This window comes from Pseudonaja textilis, chromosome Z (assembly GCF_049901715.1).
Source record: "Pseudonaja textilis isolate UNSWEBS1 chromosome Z, rPseTex1.2, whole genome shotgun sequence".
Classification (NCBI taxonomy): domain Eukaryota; kingdom Metazoa; phylum Chordata; class Lepidosauria; order Squamata; family Elapidae; genus Pseudonaja; species Pseudonaja textilis.
In genome coordinates, this window is record NC_142008.1 from 42,000,513 (window position 1) to 42,027,022 (window position 26,510).

Below are 26,510 nucleotides of genomic sequence, written 5' to 3' on the forward strand. Positions count from 1 at the left end.
TAAAATAAAAGGTAGGGGAAACTCCAGCTTAAGAGCCATATTTAGCTATACAAAGTTCTATGTTTAGTTTACATTTAAGCCACTCCCATCTTTTCAGATGGAACTGCCTGTGAAGGCACTTGCAAATATCTTGAGGTGGCCTTTTAAAATTACTCTTGTGTAGAAGAGAATGAATTTGTGAATGTGCATAAACTTTGAATGGCCTGTTTATGAGTTTATGAGTTAGGACATATATAATATGAAACCCAACCCACTCTATATTAGTTTCTCCAACATTATTAAGCAATCAAAGTGAATTTAAAAAGATACTTGAACCAGGACATTTATAAGTTTGATTCACACTTCCTGCTTTCCTCACCATGAGGGTGGGCTCTTAGTATATTAGGAATATATTAGAAACTCAGGCTGGTAGGAAGGCCCACTACTAATTGTATTTGCTTCATGAAGTATTTGTTTAAAAAGTACTATTTATTTCTGTAATAAACAGTTTTCATATCTGTTGATTTCCCCCTCTTTCCCCTTCTTGAATTACAAGATCAGATTGAATTGTGGGTTTTATAATTTAGGAGAGAGAGCCAAGGATCTTATTAATGAGATAAACAGCATGATCACTGATTTCTGTAATGCTGTTAGGTACAAGAGAACAGGCCCTAGCTTGGCTAGATTATTTTAAAAATTGCCAAGTGACAATTCTGACAAGAAACTTTATCACTTTTAAAAATCTAGTTTCTGATTTTAATCTTTATGAAAATTCAAGGATGCTCTTGAATACTGATGATTTTACTAGATTTCATATTCAGGTTGATAGCTAAATATGGGTAGTCCTCAATAACCACAATTGAGTCCAAAATTTAGGTTGCTAAGTGAGAAATTTGTTCAGTGAGTTTGCCGTATTTTACATTTTTCTTGCCACATTTGTTAAATAAATCACTGCAGTTGGTAAATTAATAACATGGCTGTTAAATGAATCTGACTTTGCTCGTCAGAAAGTTGGTAAATTAATAACATGGCTGTTAAATGAATCTGACTTTGCTCATCAGAAAGTCACAAAAGTACATCACATGATTCTGGGACACTGCAACCATCAGAAATAAGAGTCAGTTGTCAAGCATCCAAAAGTAAATCACATGACCACTGGGATGTTTCACATTTTTCAAATGTGAAAAACAGTCATAAAGTCATTGTTTCAATGCTGTTGTAACTTCACTAAACAAACTGTTGTAAGTTGGGGACTACCTGTAGTTTAAACAAAGAATATATAAAAGTTGGTTTTCTGTTTAATTATTAATAGGTGCAGGTCTTTGTTACTTCAATTTATCCAAAATCTCACTCCTCCACCATTCTCTGAAATAAATGACACAAAGCATAAGAGAATAGGGTGGAGGAAAAAATAGAGGCCATACATTTTTTTAAAAAATGCATAAGAAACTAAAATGACAACAAAGATTGAAGCATCTTTGTTTTTGGTGTATAGTTACAGTGATCTATGCAGGACTTAGTACCTTTCGTGTATATTTAATATTTCATAATGAACTTAGTACTTTATGAATATAGATACTTACATGGTTTCAAACTAGAGCATTCAAGAACATCCTTGAATTTTCTTAGAGATTGAAGTCATTATATGAAACTTTTTTTTCCCCAAAGGGACCCTTCCGTAAATGTGGCAGTTGCGATTTTCTGCCTTTGATACATTAGTAATGAAAGTTTTCACTTGATATGGATACATGCTTCTAGAACATATTTACTTGAAATCTAATAAAAACCATAATATAAATAGCCATTTCATGAAATATAGTTTTATCTATGAAAACACTTGCTTTATTTTAGAAAAAAGAAAGAATTAGTGCTGTAATTTGTGGCTCCTTATGTGTACTAGGTGACAGGTTAAAGCATCTAGGGATGTCTATGGATATTCTCAATCATCCAGGTCATGGTTATCCCAAAAGTGCTTTTTACAAAAGACAACTAGACTTTCTTGGGGTGGGTTTTTATTTTGGAAAGCATTTCATTTTCATCCAAAAAGCTTCCTCAGTTCATTTATGGTCAGAATGTACATTTGAAATTTTGAGCTAACAAGTTTGGCTCCTTGTATGATATTATTGTGATTAGTTGTACAGTCAGCCAGATGTTTAGATTGGATTTGGCATTTTTGTTTATCTATTGTGTCCTTCTCAAGGAACTGGGATTAACAGATATTGTTTTTTCATGGTATTAAAGGTGTCATTGCTGCCTTTTGCAATTGACCAAAGGTGATTTTGGCAATGTTGATGGTATTCAAATAGTGTTCCAGTTGTTTTGGGATTGCACCCAAGGTGCCTATTGCTATTGGTAATACATTTGCTTTTTTTTGCCACAATTGTTCCATTTCTATTTGCAGCTCTTCGTATATTCTTTCTCTTTTATTTTGCTGTCTCCTGTCCAGTATATCACATACTGCCATGTCCAGTATATATACATTTTTGTCAAATTATTATATTTCAAAACAGTAAAAAAGAATGAAATGGAGTAGCAGAGAAAATACGATGTTACTAAGTAAAGTATTAGGGGTATCAGGTTGTATCTGATATCTTAAATGGTAATTCCATTTTCCTTTTACCTATTCATTTTGCTTAGTTAATTTATGCATTATTAAGATATAAGGGGTTTCATAGCCTCTTTCATACCTCCATTGTTTTCTTTCCTGAAGCACATCCATGCACAGAGGGTAAAAAGAACAATACAAAGTCAACACTGTACATTATCTTCTCCTAAATTACAGTTTTTAATTTTTGTTTTTTGTTTTTTACCTTTTTGAACTAATGGCTTAGAGCTAATGCTTTTTGGAAAATTACAGGGAGATTTGCAAAATGAGACTTACTCAAAACACAGTGTTATGCTCCAAATGAGCTATAGATCACAAAAGAAAGTAACAATTTTAGAAAAATAAGTATCAAATAGACGCATTTTGTGTTCATTTTCTTAAAAGGTAGACTCCTTTCCCTCTCAAAATTAGCTTCTATTTTATGTGCAAGTAAATGATTAATGCCTCCCTTGGTGAAGGAAGGACATTAAATCAAGGCCTAAAAGCCTGTGATTTACAGTTTTCTGACCCTATGTGCAAATCACAGAATTCCAAAAAATATAGACCTAAATATTCTTGATGGAAAAAGATTGCAAAACCTTTCACCTAATTGATATTTTCATTTCCACCTTTTTCTGATACAGCCTTCTTGAAATCTAGTAAGGCCATTCAGTGACTGAATTCATTTAATATGTTATAACATGTTTCAAACAAGGATAATTCTAATTGTTTTAGGCACCTGTGTGCCTTGATTCATATTGTGCTAAAACTAATCAACATACCAAAAGGGGGCAAATTTAAATTTAGCCAAGTAATATCTAGATCTTTCCTCCTTAAAAGAAAGGTAGAACTTTCTTCAGCTACTTGTAATATCATGGATGTATTCATAAAGGTAGGTTTGTTTTGTTTTTTTGCGACAAGATAAAAGTGCCTTGCCACTCCTTTTTCCTAGAAGTTATCCCCCATCTAGACTATAGGTTTGATATTCCTTGGGGAAGACACATCCAATTTCAATACTAACCAAATTTAGCCTTAGTTTTGCAAAATCAGCCAATGTTGCCTACAGCCTAGAATGCTAACAGAATTTCATTTTCATAAGCACAATAAGAACATCCAATTTGTGCTCAGAAGCACAACCGGAAGTCTACTCCTTGACTTTTATTTTGAGAACTTTCAGATCTTTTCCACTTTCAGTTATCAGGGTAGTATCATCAATATAATGCAGTCAATTTTCTTCCTCTAATTTTAAAACCATACTCATTTAAGTTGAATAAATAAGAGAAGAGTATAAAGCCCTGTCACAGTCTTTTGCCAACCAGAACTCTGTTTTACCATTCATACTATGGCCTTCTAACCTAGATATAGCTCGAGCTAAACTTACTTTCTTTTTCTAAGAATTATTAAACAAAGATGGCCATTATCATATATGTACAATTGCTATCACTTCTTGCATATTGAAACCTTCTGCATAACAGATAGTTCTCAGGAGAATGAAATTTCAGATTTTGAATATGAAGCTAAGTAAATATAGATAGATGCATATGAAACTAACTGAAAAAATTAGAAATACCTAAGATATTTTTTTTAAGTTTTATTATTTTTTAGACAAACATACATAAACACAACATAAAAACATCAAACCATCTTCCACTTATGTACATACAGTGAGTTGGTTGGTTTACATATTGTTTTGTGCATCCACTTCATAGTCATCACTTATAATTACTTGTATTTGTTCTCATATTATCTATCAAATATTCCTAAATACATTAATATTGTTAATCAATCATTTGACTATACTATTATTCGTTCACGTTATGCAAGATAATCCATATTTTAATTGATTTATTTTATGACAATTCTATACCATAATTATATTATGATAAAGATAATACTTCTTTATATATTCTTTATATTCTAAAGTTCTAGATATTTCATTACCATATTTTATTGTCTAACCATTGATAAAATAAATCCCAAATCTTATAAAATTGTTTATCTTCTTGTTCTCTAATTTCAAATGTCAGTCTACTCATTTCAGCACATTCCATTATTTTCTTAGAAACTTCCTCCTACGTTGGTATTTTCTCATTTTTCCAGTTTTTAGCAAATACAGTCCTAGCCGCCGTTAATACATTTACAATCAAATATTTCAATTCCTTACTGTATATTTCAAGTAAAATTCCCAATAAAAATATCTCTGGTTTCAAGTATGTGTTTTTTTGTCATTTTTTCCAACCATGTGTGGATTTTAGTCCAATATCTTTTTGCCTCCGCACACGTCCACCACATATGGTAATATGAGCCAGGTATCTGATGACATTTCCAACATTTTTCAGATTTGTTCTTGAACATTCTTGCTATTCTTGTTGGGGGTAGATGCCACCTGTAAAACATCTTATACAAATTTTCCTTATATGCTGTTGACATTGTCATTTTATAATTTTGAGACCACAATTTTTGCCATTTCTCTAAATCAATCCCATATTCAAAAATTTTCCCCCAAGCAATCATTGTTTCTTTAACTTGGTCTTCTTCTAACTTAATTTCTAATAAATATCCATACAGTTTTTAAATCACCTTCTCATCAGTACCTGTCAAGATCTTATCTAAATCAGTCAATTTATCATAGAAACCTTCTGTTTTGGAATCTTTATCATATCTAGAGTGTAAGAATTACCTAAGATATTTTGAAACCTAAAGTAGATCAGCAAAACAACATTTTGATCCTCTACTTAAGTCAATAACACTCAAGAAGATATAATCTAAAATTATAATTAAAAAGCCAGGTTGTTTTCTTATTGACACAAAATCCCTCAAGCACTTTCTTCTCTATCTGACAGTAAAATTATAACAGTGATAAATGAAATTACTACCAATGTACTACTATTGCACGACAGCCCAAAACATGTGTTAGATGTGGCTGTTTCATGTTGTTGAATAATAGTCTGTAATCCTGGCCTACATATTAAGAAGTAAACCTTATCATGATATATTTTTTCTAAGTAGAAATGTATAAGTTTTCACTCTGAATCTCCTATTTTTTCATATTGACATGGGTTTTTTTGCTCTCTAAATCAAACATCATAAATGGACAAGAATGATAATAACAGAATGTATACAACTATCAGACTGACTGTATAATAATAACTGTATCCTTCATAGAATTGGATTACTGTTATTGTTGTTTGGTTTGCTTATTATTTTCTTTTATAATTAAAATAAATCATTTATCATTATATATGAAATATAAAGTCCAAGGTCTTAAAAATAAACGAGTTCAGCACTATGACTCACTATTTTTATGCAGTTGACTATATCTATCTATCTGTCTGTCTGTCTGTCTGTCTGTCTGTCTATCTATCTATCTATCTATCTATCTATCTATCTATCTATCTATCTTTTCTGTCAAGGACATTTATCATTAATAATAGATTGTTCAGTAGTTGAAACACCTTAAACTTAAATCTCTTTCTTGAAATCTTAAACAGCCCCAGAGAAATTAGTGGGTGGGTGGGACTCAAGAACTCAACTCTTCATTGCTATTCTATGTATTTGTTCATTTATATGATATATTGACTGCAGTTTATTAAAAAGCAAATGAATAAGAAAACATATGAAAATTTAGACAATAATGCAACTGGAAAAATATTAAAAGCCATTAATAAAAGTAGTAGAAACAACAAGTAGAAGATTCAGTGCTATATAATTTAATACAAGGACATATTTCTCTATAATAGTCTCATCTGGTTTGCTTGTGGTATTTATGTCACTGTTCAATTTAGGAAAAGCTTCCATGCCACTAAAAAAATGGCTAAGACTAGTAGTAATGTGCGGCAGTTGATTCTGAGACATCAGATTAATATTTTTAAAATGATTGGTTGACTAATATGATGATGTCTGCATATTTGTGAAAAGCCAGAGTATTAGGTTAGGTGAAAAGTAAAAGCTTATTGTGTCATTGTAGTGTACAGAAATGTCCTTCAGCAACTGGCAAAGTCCTTGGGGGGGATTTTACTGAAAACTTGGTCTAATGGAGAAAGCTCAAGAAACTTCAGGCCTTTCTTATACAAAAAAGAAAATCAAAACCATTTCAGTTCATCATTGGGCATCCAGAGACAGAGAGTTTCAAAAAGGTCAAGATGGCAGACATTTCATTGAAATTGTCCCCTTTTTAAGATAAGTATTGCATGTGCTATACACTCAAAATGGACAAGACTTCTGACCTACATAACAACCTTTTTAAACTCTACCCTCCCGCCCTAAAAACAGCTTGAGGACAGGTATCTGCAGGACTTGAGATACAAGTGATTAGCTTTTTCCAAAACATAGAAAACAAATTGCTTCTTAAACAGAAATATACTGAATGTTTGGGAGTGAAAAACTCCATGTACTATGCAAATTATTTTGTGAATTGAAGTTCCTTAAAATTTCATGAAATATCTAAGAAATAAGTGTATAACTCATTTGGCTTGAACCTGCCAAATAATTGAAGCATTATAATCTAATCATGTGATTCATATAAGTCAGTATACTACTTTCAGTTTATTTCCTAGGTGTTCTGCAGTGAGAAAATTATTTTGATTTACATCTAATCAATTTATACCTCAATATCCTGAAGTGATACAATATTGTGTAGACCGAGCTGTGTGAATATTCAGATATCTAAATCTTCTTTTCTATGTGTTTAATGTGAAGTGATTAGAATATACTAATGCAAAGAATTCCAGTTCTATTTGCATCTGTGTCTATTTTTTTCAGCCCTTCATAGAAATGCTAATATAGTAATACTTTGTTCAGGAGCTAGTTATTAGGTTCATTATTACTACAATGCTGTCTCTTTGTAATATCTGCTGATATAGTAGAAAAATACAGTATGTTAACTGAGTGTTCTTTGAAAATTAGCTAATGCAAGTGAAAGTATGATCTGGTGCTAATATGGTTTAAATCTATTAAAGCCACAACCTCTTCTGCAGGAAAAGGAATTATTTTACGCCATTAATAGCAATTTATTTCAAAGTATTCCCTAAAATTCTTATGTAACCAAGCAGGAGGAGCACGATGGGAAAAAGTGAAGTCTGTAGAATGACAGTTGTATGTTTTTTAAAGATTTGTTGTGAAAAAGCCCCTGTAATCTTTACCGACAATTTTTATTACACACACACACACACACACACACACACACACACACACATCTTCTGCACTGAAGCTACTGTATTTACCTAAACAGGCAGAAAAGTCTGATAGTAATAACCAAGGAGCAATAATATGGAGAGAAAAAAGGAATAAGAGCAGTTAAATCTACATGTGAAATTTCAGTTTTAGAAATAATAAAATTATACATCCTATCTTAAAAGTGGCTGTAATGTTTCTAGTCCAATTATAAAGATATCTAAAATTGACTTATTTTTCCTGTAGAGTTGTCAATAGCATATAAACATTTTGTTCTTTTTTATGAAATCCTAAAGAAATTACAATAATTTTTGAGAGTTTTCATATCAATCTATAGAAAATATTTGAGGCTCCAGACTTGGTAATAATCAAATTATTATTCAGATAATAACTCAAAGAATGAACTACACTGTGTAATCATTATATCTCTCCTTCTGGGTAATCCTAATCCTTACCAATTTATGTGACCAGTTAACACTACTGTTTTTGTTTATAGAATTGTTGTCATTCAACATTTGATGACCTCATGGTTTCCATACATTTTAATTGAGTTGGAATTGTTGAAATGTTAAGGTTAGGGTTAGCTGGTAATTATTGTCAATAGAGAGACTTGATTTTGTTCATTCACTCATTCGTTCATTCGTCATCCGTCCATAGCCACCCAATTTAACCAAGTATCTTCTAAAATTCTAAAACAATGAAAACAATTCAAAATACATTAAAATAATAAAAACATCCACAAAATAAATAGCAGCCATGGTGGCTAATCAACTTATAATTAAGCCGAGTACTTATTGCTTTTCTTAAATTGAACCACTATCAATGTCACTAAAAAGTGTGCTGGCACTTTTTTGTAAGGATGATTTAAGAATACCTTTGTTCTGCTTTCTTTTCTTAACTAGAGGAGGAAGTGGCAATTCATATTCCTTATCTTTGAATATTGATAGAAACTGTTCTTGTTGATTGTCAGGTGACCCAATTTAACTGTCTGTAGCCCTCAGGCAGTGGTTCATCAAACATGGAGCTGGCTGCTCATTGTCGATGTCCTTATATGAGTCTGGATTCAACATGAAACCAACTACCAGTTTCCTCCCCCTCTTCACTGCTATAATGATGTGGGAAGGACTATGGAGAAATGAGTCAGTCAGAATTGAAGAAGCATCTTGGATGAGAAGCGAGACATCTTCAAGAAAAAAACAAAGCCTTTGGAAAAAACACCTTTGGGACAACTTTAGAAAGGAGGCGGAAAGATTCTGCCTAGGGGAATGGTCAAATAAGAGGGGCAGCCCACAGCTGCATCATGGGCTAAGAAGCCCCCAAATTTCCCAGGCTATAATGGAGACAGTGGGAAATTTGTATTTTAAGACTTGCAAGATGTTGTTAATGTAGCCTTACAATAAAGTAGAATTAGCTCATTTGCTTGTGTTTTTTGTCTGGTCTATAGGAAGATTAACGGAATTCTAGCTAGTACTTCTGGAGGGCTATGGTAAGTCATCATTTGTTTCCATGCTCAGTAATCTACAATATAGCTGTATAATAATACAGGAACATTTTTTTGTTCTTTTGTAAGCAAAGTTTAATTCAAGTCAAATGATGAGTTCATGCACATATCCATATGGTCATGTTGCAACAATGTAGAAGCAGTCTGCCATTTCCATATTTCATCATGTATTTTGAACCCTTCCCTATATCCCTTAGATTTTCTAGAGGTCTTCCATCTAAGTACTAATTAGATCTTACTCTGTTTAATTGTATGGATCGTCAAAGTCAGCTAGGTGCTGCCACCTGCTGTAGGTTCACATATTTAAGTAAAGTATTACATATGTATATGCATCTAGTTACTTTCTCTTCTTTCTCACTATGATTCATATTGATGAGAACTTGGGGAAGTTTGCTGTGATATATTTATAATGGCTTTTTATTTGGCTGTTAAGGAACATACATCAGAAATATTATGGGTTAAATGTTTATCTGGTTTAAACATTCAGGCACCTTCTTTTGAAACATTGCTTCCTGCTTTTTTGCTGTATAGTTCATTATCTTCTTAACACAAAATGAATGAATGGTAATCTCTTGCTCATGTCCACAATTGTAAGCCTGTAATATGTAAATCATGGTGATTGGTATGTTATGCAGATCCTTTATTAGATATATCATGGTTTGTTTGTTTCAAAATACTTAATTAGTTGGCCATCTTGTATCCAGCCATGGTTACAAGACTGTACAATTGGTTAACCGTAGCTCAGTATAATAAACCAGGTCATAATAAGAAGGTCATTTGCTTAAGATTCCATTTTCTGAAGATCAGTAATTTGTCTCTAGCAGATCCAGCTTCCTCACAACCGGTAACTACTTATTCTCTTTTTGGTGTAGAGCTGATTTCAACAGTACTTAGAGACAAGAGAAAGGTTTACATATAAGGAGGCAGAGGCATCTTCTCACTTTTGTCACTCTACACACCAAAAGAGCAATATGATCATAACAAAGAAGAACAGTAACAGATCCAATGGGTTTATAGTGAATTTCCAGTCAAATATGCAGCAAAGGTGTGCCATTTGCAGCTGCAGAATCACCTCTGCTCTTTGAGACCCTTTCAAATATAAACTTTCCATTATTTGGAGGGGAAAAACAAAATTTCCATTTTTATTTTAATTTCCCAAACCTTCTTAGACAGGAAATACTTGAATGTAATACTAAGCACTTAAAAACATATATAAAAATTATTTCAAAAAGGTGAGATGAATTTCAGTAGAAGCCTTAGCATTTCTCATGGATTAATAGAGGTGATGTCTTTTTATCACAATATATGACAATAAAATTATTATGCAGTGAAATAATATTTAGATCTAACATGGGTTTTATTTGGGACTATACTAATATAAGAACACTTTTAGTAAGCGCTGAAATGGAACTTTAAATTAATTCTGATAATATTGTCATATTACTATTTAAAATTAATTGTGTAGATATATGCATGTGTTTTCACTAAATGTGTCATAACTTTCAGCATCTTATGAACAATATCAAAGTAGTTAATAATCAGGGCATGACAAATAATTAAAAAACTTTTTTTCAGTTACATGAAGTATTTGAGAATCAGATAGTTATATTGTTAATAATTTTCAGACATTTTACTTAGAGCTAAATTTCTTCTTTTGCTTACAGGAATGATTGCCTTCCTTCATTCCAGTATGAAAAAAATTAAGTAACAAAAATGATTTAAAAGCTCTACTAGTTAAGAAGCATAATTTGAACTAGCTGGCTATAGTTGACCTCTTTGTGTCCAGAGCCCTATCAAAATAAATAAGTTAAGTACATTTAAAAAGATGAAAGATATTTTCATCCATAAACCACAATTAGACATATTGAATTCACTTAGTTGTATTAATAAGGAATCAGAAGTCAATGCTTCACAAGCGTTGATGTCACAATACATGCAACAGAGTTAAGTCAATGCCTTTAGACAGCTGAGGGAAGAGAAAAAGGAAATCCTGGAGCAAGATCCACTTAGGAAACTGGCTTTATCTACACATGTAAAGTTCAATTCCTGTCAGACTGTGTTTCTTCCATTTCTGCCTGGACACTGGCTGTTGGCTTGTATAGGCACTGTGGAAAAATGAGAGATTTTGGCTTGCTCACTGTTTAACAACCTCTTTGCAGAAATCAAACAGAACCAACTAAATTACTCTCCTGGTCTGAACATTTGAGTCTGTGTAAGCTTAAAATGATCTCAATTCAAAATATTTTACGCACTGCTCTTTGAATTATCCCATGATACCCTACAGTTTATTTATGTTCATTATCTAGTAGTTCTGTCTCATGAACCTAAAAGCAACCATGTGTACTCTCCATCTCTCTATGACTAAAAATTCTCATCAAATCTTTCCCATAGGACATTACTTCATCCATCTTGTAAAGAATGTGATCATGCAGTTTAGAGTTAAAAGGGCTATTAGCCTATGGAGTCCACCTACTTTTCTCAGTGCAGTAATCCAGATTAAAACATCCATGACAAATAACTATCTTGCCTCTGCCTGAAATTTATGTGAAAAAAAATATTTAAGGTGCCAAGATTATATGGTTATATATATTTGCTGCAACTGACTAACAAGGCAACCTGCCTTGGAAATTTGTAAAAGAAGTTCAGAGAAAATAAACATCCTACTACTATCCCACTACGTCTATAGTGTTATTATAAGAAAAATATTAATGTTATTATACTACCCATTGCAGTTCTGTACTGGCTTTGAGTTTGCCATCTCCTCCTTACATTTATTTCCTCTCCAATATGTCAGAGATCTATGTTATGATTATGAGTTAAATATATATATAATTCTGTTGCACCAGTTTTATACACCTGATGTATTCATAATGTATTCTGAATAGTCTCTGCTCTTGTTTTATTAGCAGTGGCTAAGATGTTGAAAATTGACTGCATGTGAAATGCAAGTCCTTCAAGGCCCTAACTTTAAAAGCCACAAACCAGCTATTTTCCTTTCTGTGCGTCAATGTTCAGTGATGTGCATGAAAGGCTTAATACTTAGCAAGGCATAGCAAATCAAGAAAATAAAATATTATAGCTGAACATTTAAAATGGGCTTGTTTCATAGATGAGTAACTTAAATATGCTTAGAATTGGTAGCATTTGCAAGAAGTCTAGAAAATTATCTGTTTCTATATCTTATATTATTCTGTTGCTTTTATATAATTGATATAGTTCTAACCTATTTTAACATACCCTGTAATCTGAGCAATGGCAATTTGAATGTGTGAGAAGGCTTTCTGGTATTTGAGGAATGTGTCATTACTGGTTTGTGGATATCTTTAATTTTCCCTACAATGTAGAGGAGAAGGAAGTATCATCCCCTACATTTTAGAGAACGAAGGAAGGAGGGAGGAGAAAGTGAGGGAGGAAAGGAAGGAAGGAAACACAGTTTCTTCCATGTTCAGTTTCTAATATGTCAGTACATTGTAAATTTTAGCTTCATTCTGACACTTCATAAATAGGAATGTCTGACCATTCATTTACAAAGTAAAGTGCTGTTTACACAATTTAAATTACTCTCTTATCATATATTGCCATTTCATGTTAAACAGATACACAAACTATTTTCTAGTCATATTAGATCCCCTCATAATACTTATAGAGACATTATGAAAATCAAATGTTTCTTCCCAATTCCCCAAACTTCCCCATCAACTATAGAAAACAATAGATGTAGGGTTTTTATTTTTATTTTTTTAAATAGCAAACCATCTTAAGATAGTTCTATTCCATGTTTTTATCCCAAGGAGCAGAAAATTACCTAAGTGACAATGCCAGAAAGCACAGATTTATTACTTTTTTAATCTTTTGTTTGTGCTGCCAATGCATAAAAAAATAAAATTTTGCAATTTTGAGAAGAGAATAATGTACTTTTTTATTAAAATAGAAATGACACACTGCTGCATATCTAGCATGATTTAGTGTTTTTATTAGTTATAAGTGTTTTAATACCATACTAACTATTGTATCCTCCCTTAAGGCTGTGATTGTTCTCACATGCTAGAAACAAACTGATAATTCTGAGGGAAAAATAAGTATTTCTTGGTTGCTTGTTAACAGCAGAATAGCAATCTGTCACCACAGGGTTACCACACTGGGCATCATTATCTTTTTATCAATTTCACTATATGGGTAAGTATTATTGCTATGTACCACAACTCCTTTGGTGTTATTGCTTAATTTTAATTGTGATTGTAAAATGTGAAAAATGTGGATATTTAAACAACAATTAAACACCTGCTATACTTGTTATGCATTGGCATTTAAAGATATACTGAGCGTTTAAAAATTGCTGATTCATATATGATGCTGAACAAAATAAGTAGGGGGAGAACTGTTTTGACACCCACATTTGTATAAGGTAGTAGCTGTAGAGAAGTTTAATTGTGTCTAATATTTGCTCCTAACTTCTGAAGTAGACATTTCCAAAGGCACATTTTTACTTCATGCTGTTTTTTTAGTTCAGCTTCAGATACGGTGCCAGTTTCCTATAGCTCCCAATAATCCTTCTCTCATCTGTGTTTGTCCCACTGACATTGTGTTAATGGAAAGCCTTGCACTGGGAAACACCTGCCCAGCATTAACAAGATGTTAATGGGAAAAACATTGGAAAGTCAAGTTACTGAGAACAAAAATGAATAAATTTGGAGAAGGAGGAAATTTCAATTGATTCCTTGTCAAAGTTCTTTAAGTTTGGAGTCCAAATTGATTTTAAAGGTGCAGAAACATTATATTTAGTATATATAAACATCCTGTAAAATATTATGGATGACAAGAGCTTACATACCAGAAATGCTTTGGCAGAAAAAAAAATCTCCAATAACTGGATGTTGCCTGTTGTTTTGGGGCAATATCAAATAAAATATTTTCTATCTAAAGTCCTCTAGATGTATAGGTCCCTGAATTCTTGGCCAGAATGGCTAAAGGGTCATGCAAATGGGGATGACTGCTAGGACTTACTATGCCCCAGAAGTGACCTAGCAGCGTGTAATTCTGTAAGCTTGCATATCAGTGCACATGAAATTGCCTTTGATCATAACAGACTGTTCTTCAGGATTCAGAAAGGAGGCCCTTAGCCAAAAGGGAGGGGAAGGTAATAAAATTCTATGCTGTCTTCAGAGTGTTACTATCTACCCACCTTCTCTAAGATATGGTTTTATTGATTCTATCTGTGGCAATACCTTTTCATTTTATAGGAATTAACAAAGAGACCATAAAGAATTCATAATAAAGTTTTAGGCAACTCCATCTACTTATTGTCAGTCTGAATTATTCCATCAAATAGCTGATGATAGGAAAGGGACTACTATTCTATGAAATGCTTCCCTATTTCTCAATTTGAGCCAGGTGGGAGTCTGCTTATACTTCAGACATTATATACCTATTATGCCTCTTTCTTCTGTAGTCTATCTGGAAACTAACAGTATTTGCTCTTGACATCTTTCTCTGCAGCATTTCCTTTGATTATTCTAATTATCAGATCCTGTTCAGGATTCTTCATTCTGACTCAGAGCAGTTTCTCCTAATTTTTCCAGAGTGTGTTTTAAGTTTGGATTGCTCCAAAATGTTTCCTTTTCTAAATCCCCATTAAAATTCACTAGACAAGTAATTTTGATACCAAGTTGATATAACATTGTTAAATATGTTAACATTATGACTTCAACTGAGAAATAATGAATATATATTTAAAATGCCTATTAGTTGTATCAAATATCCAAAACCAGATTATATAAGCTAAGGGCTGAGTGAATAAAAAGCTGGGAGAGATGTCTGAAGGAATATCTGAATTGTAGTTTATATGGGATATCCTATTATTGCAGATTACAAGTCCAGAAAACATTTCATCTATGCATTTTTAATTTCATTAAATATAATATGTTGACATCCACTTTGATATCCATAACATGATCAGGTGAATATTTTTCTGTTATTTATGATATTTCATGCATAATAAACTGATCTGACATCTTGCTAATAAAAATCATATACACATACATTTATCTGATGATGAGACTTTAATGTGCAAGGCTAAGGGGTTACTTGTTTTAGCTTTTCTAAGTAATGGGGAAATAAAAAGAACTATGCTTCCATTATAGAGATGCATTAACTTTGAATAAGAAAATAGGATCTTATTTTTAGAGTTTCCAGATTTGTTGGCTAATGGAGTTTGATCCTTAAAATCAAATTTAAAAATATAATATGGCTGCTTTATAGAATATATTGGAAATATCTCAAATATTAGTGATGTCTTGTATTGTTTTGAAAACACCAAGCAAACAAGAGGAAATTCAGGGCATCTCCTAAATCCTCAGTATGGTCACTGAAAGAGAAGATAAAAATGATAATAAATAAATGCGCCATGATCAGATGCCATCAATCCCCAAAGTTGCCCCATCTTAAGGAAGAATAGAATAGAATAGAATAGAATAGAATAGAATAGAATAGAATAGAATAGAATAGAATAGAATAGAATAGAATAGAATAGAAGTATGATTGGACACACAAGGAATTTTTTTTTATTGCCACTTGGAATGTACACTAATTGGCATACATTAAAATGAAACTTCGTGCATAGAACTCTCAAAGGGTCACTACCACCAATATACACTAATAATATGAAATAATAATAAGTAAATACAAAATTACGTATATACCCACATATATTATTTGTAGAAACACCACAGTCTAGTTTGGATGTATACATCTCCATGGCAAGAAAAACTAATCTTGTGAGTTTAGCAGATGGTTGGAATAGGGAACAAAGCTCTTATAGAATCTGGTAGTCGTGCTAGAAATACTTTGAAACCTCCTCCCAGTGAAACAGAAACAGACCATAAAATGAGTATGTGGGGTCTCTACCAATAATTTGAGCTCTAAGCATATAGTGCTTATAGAGAATATTCCAAAAAGCAGGAAGTGAGCTTCTTACAATCTTCTTTGCTGTCCTTACCACTCTCTGGACTTTCTATCTAAGGCATTGCTGCCACCAAACCGAACAGTGATGCAGTTTGTTAAAACCCTCTCAATTGTCTCTCTGTTAACAAGTGGCCAGGACAGAAGGAGAAAGATGTGCTCTCCTAATCTAACACAGGAAATGCAGATGCTGATTTGCATGCTTCACAAGGATGGCATGTGGAGAGACAGTTCAGATTATTAGTTATCTGAATCCCCAGATATTTAATAATGTTGACCACCTCTATAGCTGCATCCTTGATACTGAGTGGTGTATGTATGCTGGCTCTTTATAAAATCTACAATTTTTCCTTTGTTTTATTCACATTTAGAAACAGGTTACTTTTAAAGGAAGGAAGGAAGGAAGGAAGGAAGGAAGGAAGGAAGGAAGGAAGGAAGGAAGGAAGGACATTTCTTTCTCTACAGCATTTCCTTTCACTCAAAAGTTGCCTGACTGACAAAAATAAGGGCTTATCTAATCCACACAAAGGACTTATGACTGGCATAAATGCTGCAAGCTCCCCTCCTCTCATTTTAATTTTCTCTGGTGTGGCAGGGGATGGTAATCAGGAGAGATGCAGTCTGACAATTTAAACATACATAACAATTAGAATATAATAGATGCCTTAATTACTAAATTGATAGATTTTATACTGTTAATATTTGCTATTGCCATGTGGGTTCTGCATGTGTCAGTAAACAGCATGTATCTCTGAATCTGTGAGATAAAAGCAATAATATGCTAACTTGCAAGGCAATATTAGAGATGCTAGCTCTTGAGGGGTTAAACCTGGCTTTTGGTCTCAGGGGTGGTATATTAACTGATATGTGCCAAATACTGATTGATATTGTGTTTGAATTAGTGTGAGCCATTTAAAAAATAAAAAGCAAAGTATAAATTGATGTATGGATGTGGAAGGAACTGAAAGATATGTGAAAGTATAGAATATAATATTGGTGAAACTAATTTTAATTGATTCCCTTTCTTTTCTTCATCTCCTGACTTTAATTTCTTCAGCTCATTATGTCTTACTGTTTTTCTGTACTTTCTTATCATTGCTTCCTCAATGGAAGTGGAAAATGCACATGTGCTATTTAGGTTGTACACCATTATATTTAATGTGTGATATTCCAAAAAAGGCAATTATGTAACCATTCAAAACTTCAAATAAAATTTGTAAATTGGGTGAATGTGAAGCCTATGCATATAATATGGGCCAGATCTATTAAAATTCTGTTTTGGCTTGACATTTGTAAGATAGATATGTAGGTACCCTAAACACTACAAAATCCAAATGAAGAATTGTATCCTATAAACCCATATATTTTGCTCCTTTGTCCTTGTGTTGCAATGTTGCACACAATACATAGAAGATGGAATTTGCATTGCCATATAAAGCACATTTTGATACTCCCTCCCATCAATCTCATCCCTGTAGTTGCCTATGGGTCATACAGTTTAAGGATACTATAATTTTGAATTATAGACAAAAAAAATGTAAACTTGACATCCAGAAAGAACTATGGATTATCAAGCATACCTTCATTATTGAAAAACTAAAACTATACTATGCTTTTTATCTATTAAAGTATAATTTGTTTCCTCTCTCTGTATCATATGGTTATTATATCACATACAATATATGCATATATCTATGCAATCATAGGTGTGTTATTTTATCTATAGAAATAGAGATATGTTGGAATGAAAAAAGTGTTTATATATTACATGTGATTACTATATTACAATATTACTATGAGACTTTCTGTAAACAAGAAAATAAAATTGGACATTATATCACCCTTAATAATAAGACTTTCAAATGTTAAAGTATTTAGTATTGTATTGACTAGCCTTTCTTAATCAAATTTATTGTGTTCCCTTTCTCAAGTAGCCATGAAAAAAACATATTTGTCTCCTGTTCCATCATGGCAGCTGCAGTAGTAGCAAATTCACTGGAAAATATTGCTTTCCTCCTATTTCATGCTGGGGGCAGCAAAGAGAAAGTTGACCTCTTTCTCTCCTCACACCTGATACCCGGAATGCTGCTGTGACAATTTTCCAGAACTCCTGGCTCACATTATAATTCATAATGATTATATGAATTAAAGGTGTCTTGGGAAGCTAACATTTTCCAGGGCTTCTGGCTCACCCTGGTGCAGAAAGAGAGATATTCAATCGGCTTTCTGCCTTGCTGCCCCTAACAATGAATAGCTAGTACATGATGGAAAACTGGAATTTTTTGAATTGTATTAAAACTGAGCTGAAAACATCAAATATTATATTTATTCCACATAGAAGGTAATAATATGTAGCAATCTTTGTATTTTGAAAAAAGAAATTATGAAATTCAGTGCCATCAACAGATATGATGAAATAATTATTTCACCACTTTTGCTATGGGAACAAAGGAAGCTGCTTTGCTCTATGTAGCACAATATATTGTCATGCACTATCAGATTCTCTCCAGGGGTTCAGGCTGGAATTTATTTCAGCCCTATTTAGAGACAGAATCTGGGACTTTATGTAAACCAAGCATATGCTCTATCACTGAACTTGATGGCTCATTATTATTGTTCATTGTTCCTTTTAACAATCAAACAAATGATAGAAACATAACAAACCCTTTTCACATACTTTTTATTTATCTTATGGTCTGGTTCCTCTAAACATTTAACGTTACTAACAAATGATTAAATCCTCCTTTGTTAAGAGTTGTTTGTTACGTAGCAGTGCCATGAAATCTACAAGCGATGCAATATTGTAAGGATTGGATAGTGGTTTAGGATGATTTTTGACCATGAATGTGAAACTGTGGTTTGGTGAGCTGTTCCCAATATTTGTAAATTTATAGAATAAATATTTTCTTTCACAGAACAAAATATTTTGCTTAAACACATCTATAGCTAGGAAGTTTGGCAAATCAACTGTGTTGCCAAATAAGACTTTCAACAAAAATAGTGTGTTTCAATAAGGATTAGGATAGTCCCTAATCCCTATAAAACAGAGATGGAAAAACTTTAAAACTACAGAATCTAATCTGTGTTTTTATTGGATTTAATAAGACAACCAATGTCTGCTAAAAAATAGGGACAGATTCAAAATGCTAGTTATGCAACATGTGCTATCCAGAAGCCATTGGCTTGATTGATTTGCACATGCAAAATTACATCTTGATAATTATCAGGGCTGGATGAAGATCTACTTCATGCATGAGAAAGTTTGTTGTGCATTTTAGAATGAAATCAGTGCTGAGTCCTATATCACATTAAAGAGAGGCACATTAATTACACCATGAATTAATTTAATTTTTTCATTTTTAATATATGCCACCCAACTTCTAACGATTGACTGCTTGCTTAAGGATCAATGGATATATTTCCACTTGTTACTATAATGGTTTTATTCGTCCTTAAGGTGCTGCATTAAGACCTTTTAAACAACATTGCTTATAGACTTTGACAGAATTAGATGTGACAACTAACAGTATAAGAATTCAGAGTCTCTTGATACAGGGGTCAGTCATATTTAGTTTATTTTTTGGAATAATTCAAGAGAGATGAGAATTTCAATGACATTCTAATGGATAGAATGGGTTGTTCTTCCATTTACTTAAGGGGTGGCCATGGAGTATTTCCTTTTTTTATTTTACTATTCTCTTTCTAGCAGTGTGAAGCCTCCTAAGTATCCAGTCTTAGTAAATCCCAATGGACATCATCAAGGGGGAAGTCTTCATATTTGACTTTTTTTTACATTGCACTTCAGAGTAATAGAAAGGTAGTAACAGAAAACAAGACAACAGGAACTTAACTTTATACTATTTTCAACAATTAGCACAAACACCACCAAATAAAAATTCCAACTGATATGGAAATGGTTTGCTATCTGAATAAATTCTTAAGCAATTGGAGAATAAGATATGGAGTCACATTTCCTGTTGTGTAATTGGTTAGTAACTGGCCAAGGGGGCATTACATATTTGCACCTGAGAGATCTTGCTTATAATCACTGTTGCCTCACTAACCCCCTATTTGATTTCTGCAATCCATTCTACTTGAGGTTGCTCTGAAGGCTCCTTGGCTGTTAAAATTTATCATGAATGTAACAATTGAATGGTAATGGGAATATTGAAGCTCTCCAATGTAATTTGAGAACTACACTGCTTACTGAGGTGTTTTCAAGTATAATTCCAGAAGCTAGTTGGAGAGAAGAGTTTATGTTTATATGGGAGTAGTGGCAGTATATCAGATTCAGCCTATGCCCCTATTTATGTTAGCCCCATTTTATTTCTAGGATTGGGAATTTGTCCTACAGGCTCCTTAAATAAGAATGTCACAAGCCATGAAATACAAGGAAACGCCAAGATTGTTGAAGAAGGCAGCTGAAAAACAAAGTTTTGAATCAATGATTTTATATGAAACAACGCAATACAACATCATTTCTTCAGGCTTTTGGAAGGCATGCATACTGAAAGCCAACCCATGTGAAAGCTGACACAAAGACAATTTATGTGGATGAGATAGGATCATCCTAGACTAATATTTTAACCATTGAATGCTAACATCTTATTGCACTAAGAGTAGAAATAGTCTGTCAATGGAAAGACTTGAAATCATTATCTGCTCCCAATTTTATATCGCATACTGCTTTTAGAATAAACTTTTAGCATAGTACTGGTAGTTGTGAATTGCTCCTATGCAAGATATTTTATTTGGAGGGAGGGAGAGATAAATCTAGACACCTCCAGGAAAGTACAGCTAGGTTTTTCATGCAATTATACTGTACTTTAACATTTTGCCCCAATCTGAAGCTTTAAGCAAATAAAGTACAATCTCATTTGGATACATATATCTGCTAGTATTCTACATCTTTGCCTCTTAATTGATTTAAGGATTTCATTTTTTTCATAGAAAGCTGTTGTTTGCACTGTAGAAGAACAAGAAAATATATCATTAAATGTACAGCCTAAAATTCTCTTTGTGGGTGGCCCTTCTTCCTTTGTGACTCTGTAATTTTTACATTAAGTTGCACTGGCAAATTCTTTCTCCTGATGTCTTTTTTTTCCAATTTAAAAAAATGTTTTGTTCAGATTTCATTCAGTTCAAAATATTATTACTATTGCAAACAAGGAAAACATGTTTATCAGAAACTGCAAACTCCTTTAGGGCCTCATAGGATTAATCATGGTTATAAAGTTTTATTAAACAGAATTTTTGTTTAATGACGAGCTCCACCAGTCCTTCCCATTCCAAACCAATCCTGTCCTAAGGGTGTATCTAGTATAGCAGATTGTTTTCAACAGTCTCTCAAGACAATCCCCATTACTTTGTCATGCACAGAGATATTTTTCTTCCTGGATAATTTGAACTTAAAAATCACATCTGTTTCATACTTTATTTATTTGTAATTTAAATCCTTAAATTGAATCTTTCATTACTAACATCTGGGCTTGAAATGCAGCCCACTTGAAAAAAAATTCAAATTTTATTTTATTTGTCATCAGATTCTTCCTTTCACTTGGTAACATTGGTACACACATTCCTTGGCCAGAGGGAAAACAGTCGGGTATCTTAAAGCTGTGATGTCGAATCACGTGTATTATGGCTCACTTGAACATCCCTGAAGTGACTGGCAATTTGCCCAGAATTAGACTGAATGCAAGTAATAAGCTGTAGAAATTCACAATATTGACAATTAGATATCTCTATACAGCAGCAGCTGTGTATTGTTCTTATGGTATATTCCTTCTGAAGTATCTCCTAGAAAGAAGAGAATAAAAAAAAGAAGAAAGAAAGAAATCCTGGCAGAAGGTTGTAGGCAGCAGAAAGGTAATATACATTGTAGAGAATATAGCAAATTCAGATTAATAGGGATGTTTCTATTAGTGCTGTTTTCTATAGTGGCAACCATGGCCAAAGAATATGCCAGAGAATTAGGCATTTATAACAGCACATCTGTACAGGATAATTATTATATTTTAGCATTTTCAGGGGAAGATACCTAGCTCTGATTTCCATTAATTTGGAAGTTAGAATTTTTTAATCTAGAATGCCTTCAAATGCTCATCCGTTAAAGATGTTTTTCCATACTTTCTAAAACTGGTTTGTAAAATGTTAGAAATCCCTAGCTTCTTTTATAAATATAGGTCTGAGAAATAAAAGTGAGAAATTTTTCAGTTTTCACCTATTCTTAAACTAACCCGGCTTGTGTAAATGAATTTTACAAACTGCCGTTAATCCAGTCCCTTTGACTTAAATCTTATTCCCAGGTCCTTCCACTGAAAAGGAATTAATGGAACTTATATTTTGCTCAAAAAGCACAGCAGGCCATATTGAAAACATTCTAATACTATTTTTTAAAATTACGTTTATTCAAGTTTGTGTTATGAACTATTAGGCTATGATGCTCAGCTCAGTGAATACAAAGGATATACTTTTTCGTCTAATATCTAGTATGTCAAAGTTTGGTTCCTTTCATCTATTTATATTATATGAGAAATGATAATTTTATTATCAAGTAGGCTGCAATTTTTTTCTGCAGTTAGCATAAAGCGGAGACAACAATGAGATGTCAAGTTTTATATTGCAGATGCTAATTTATCAAGCTAATTACTAACAAAATGCAGCTAAAATGCTGATAATCATGAGACTGATTAATTCAGCAACACAGATATTGGTGAGTATTTAAAGGTTATGAATAGCCATATGGATTCCTTGTCTCTTTCTGTATTTGCTATGCCATTAATACACTCTATTGTGCAGTCTGTGCAAATTTTTTACAAATGGTATAATGGTGAGCCATGTGTTTGAGAAATAATTGGAGTCAGAGAGGTTGCTGCTACACATCAATGAAGAGAATGCTACTTTTAGAGACAAGTCATTATATCAAACATTGAAAGAAATGTTTGAAAATGTTGTAAATATTATCCTACCAATCTTTCCCCCTTCCTGCTCCAGCAGTAAACATTTTCCAGTTCAATTTGAGACTTATTTTCACATTCCCACTTTTTGCAATACTCCAAATGGTTATAGCCATAGAATCACACAGCGTCATTCATGCAATTTTATTGGGCATTCAGATATTGCTCTTTTAGATTTATAATTCTCTCAGATTTCTCACTTCTTTTACGTCCTCCTGCAAACAGCCTATACCCAGCAACACTGGAAAGAAACACTTGTAGTTAAGAGTTCTGGATGTGCTTAGAATGGGAATGTACCACTGATATCTTTCCTTACTATCTTTTTGTTATTTTAACTGCAAAAGCCTTCTTCAAAGAACTAAAATGGTATTTTAAATTCATTTTTCTTTGAATCAAGGAAAATAATAAATTATGGAGTGTCTAATGGTACAATCATTGCACTGATGCAGATTTATATTTCCCTAAAAGAGCTTAAAAAAACCCCATCCACTTGCTGAGGGAAATAATTGTTATATTCTAGAAGAATATAGACAGTCATCATCTTCTCTATATGCCTTTCCATGTAAGCTTGTGTTCAGCTAGAATTGTATTCTGCTTCAGAGATGAAAATTTAAGGAAAATCTGTCATTTCTGATCAAGTGGGGAATACAGAGAACAAGGAAAAAAGACCAGTTCCTATGCATTTTTCAAATCAAATTGCACCATTGTCCTGTGGAAGTGAGGCTGCTGAGTCAGTCCTAATGAGGCCAGATCATGATGTGTTATTTCTCTGAACTAAAGACAAGGCTCAGATTGTATGAAATTGTATCACTAGGGTCCTTGTATTGCCAACAACATAATAGTGAGGTCCCCACAGTGCCGAATGTACTCCAATAAAAGAGGTTAAAAAGCCAGGACATTAATTGACTCTGGTGCCAAGTCCCTTTTGTAACCTGTGTTATCAGCAGAAGTACAAGTGGGGCATGCTAAAGAATATCATTATGAAACAGATTTCCTGCGAGAGAAATTCAGCAGCCCAGGTAACTCTCCTGGTTGTAATGAACAGGCTGCCCTGTTTATGAACTCGGCTATAGATGTTCTTCCTTTCATCTTTCTCTGGGCTGTAAAGGAAAGGGAGCAGGGGGGGCATCTCTTTGTGGGGAACAGGAATATTCCTGTGCAGGCACTCCAAGGGTTAATGTGCCGTTTACTATTGAATAACACAAAATGAGCTGTAAATAATGTAATGATACGTATTGTTAAACGACATATACTGTACCAGGTGCAAGTACTCCCACTCCTCACTTAGATATAATCTGGGGCAGTCAACAATCACAGATGTATTTTAACAAAGAAAGAGAGAAAAGGGAGAGACTGACAGACAGACAGAGAGCAAAAGGAGGAAGAGGATGTTAGGAAATGAACGAGAGAGGAAAAATAAAAAAAACATATAATGCAATTTAATTAAGGCAAGGAACAGGTAAAATTTGGCCTGTTTTCTGCACAATACTTTCAGCTATGCTTCAGGAAAAAATTAACAGCATTTGACTTGTTTTTGGAACACGCATGAGCCAAACATGTGTGAAATACCTTGACAGGCCTTTTGTATAACCACAAGAAAACTGATAATCCTAAATCAATTACATAGGGAAAAATATGAATCTTTGAATACTGGTAATTATAATGGTTATCTTTCACCATTGTAGCACCTGCAAATGATGTATCGTATGTATAACAATGATTCAAAAAGCCCCTAATTAACTGTTTATTCCCCACCCCCCCTTGTTTGCTGGCTGTAAGCAGTGTGCATTAATTGACAATTTATACATCTATTTTTTCCCCACAAAATATTTTCCATTACCTTAAAGTGCCTGAAAATCACACACCACGGAATTTCCTTCCTTCCTTCCTTCCTCCCTCCCTCCCTTCCTTCTTCCCCTTTGAAGAGTTTTTTTTTAAAAAATGAATTCAGTAGATGGCAAAAAAAGTGGTGAAAAATTCTGGGCTGAGTCTACCTAGAAGAGAAAAACCACAATCTTTTCTGTGATTCACTGACAGGGCTCTTTTCTAATTGTGCCAGTCAGAATTCCTACCTAACCTGACCAAATGTGAAAACAGCAATTCTGGGAGATCTCCAGTCATGGCTTCTAATACTAACGATTACTTTAGGCTATTCATGGACCAAGATTAGCTTGAACCCCACTGAAAAAAAAATCTTTTGTTCTGCATTTGTAAGCTAGGTAGAATGAAACAAATGCAAGGAAAGCTGTATTAGCCTAATTCGCACAAAAATGGGATTGGTGATTATACAGTTATTTGTTCAGGAAAAGCCAAATTTATCAGGTTCTAGATGGAGTCTGAAGAAATTAAAGCTTTGTTTTGTTGTTTCTGACAGACATTTCTGGGATTTTAGATAGAAGTAAGAAATAGCTTAAAATCTTTGTGATATCAAATATGTATAGGTATGTATGTATGTATGTATGTATGTATGTAATGTATGTATGTATTTTTTATTTTCAATTTTATTTATTTATTTATTTATTTACTTACTTACTTATTTATTTATTATTTCCAGCCTCTGAAATCCATTGATTAGGGATTCTAAACAGAATTATCTCCTTCCTTTTTTTTTTTTTAAGTGCAGTTGTTGTGTGACTGTTCCAAAGGCAGTGAGACAGAACCGGTAGCATTCCTCTGTTTGGAATGAAGGCACAACAGCACCAGACACAACGACACAAATGCAAGATGGCTGAGGCCACCATCTGCAGGACATCAAAGTCTGCTGCCTGATGGCAAATGGGCTGCCAAAGCTTCTAAAGGCTTTGGCGCTGGACTGTCAATCGGATGCAAACTGTCCATCTGCTGCATGGCACAAGTGACAGCTGAATCTTTTGCGGTCCGTAAGATGAACTGGACCCCAAGCCAATTCATCCCTGTTCCTAATCACACAAGGTTTGTTCAACCAATATCATTAGCCAGATACACGAGATACAGTATGTGGCTTTTCATTTTGCCTGGTACGTGACGTGATAAAAACCAGCACTGGGGATGGGCTGTGAAACCAAAAGGGACATGCTGCTGTTACTACTGAGAAAGCATATTGGCAATGTTTAAAACATATTGGGGGCATAGCAATAGTGTAAAACCCCCAATATGGATTAGGGCAGCTGACCAGATGTCTTGAGTGACATTTTTTAATGAGATTCAAGTGTGTCCCCATAGTGCATAAATGCAAACTATACATCTGTATGCTTTTTGCCCACTTGATAAAGGGTATGTAGATATTTGAGTCTGGCTGATCATTACAATATACAATCAGAAAACATTGTAATGTTCAATTTGTGCCCTTTCTTCAAAATGAGATAGATTCCTTCCATGC

The 26,510-nt window shown here is 33.4% G+C and overlaps 1 long non-coding RNA gene across 1 annotated transcript in view; it reads left to right on the forward strand.

Annotated features, from left to right (window-relative positions):
- LOC148123985 (uncharacterized) overlaps positions 1-9,134 on the forward strand; it is a 51,204-nt gene extending 42,070 nt beyond the window's left edge. Inside the window, exon 4 of the long non-coding RNA XR_015740324.1 lies at positions 8,706-9,134. This is a non-coding gene — a long non-coding RNA (uncharacterized LOC148123985). The remainder of the gene's footprint in view (positions 1-8,705) is intronic.
- Positions 9,135-26,510: the final 17,376 nt, after the last annotated feature.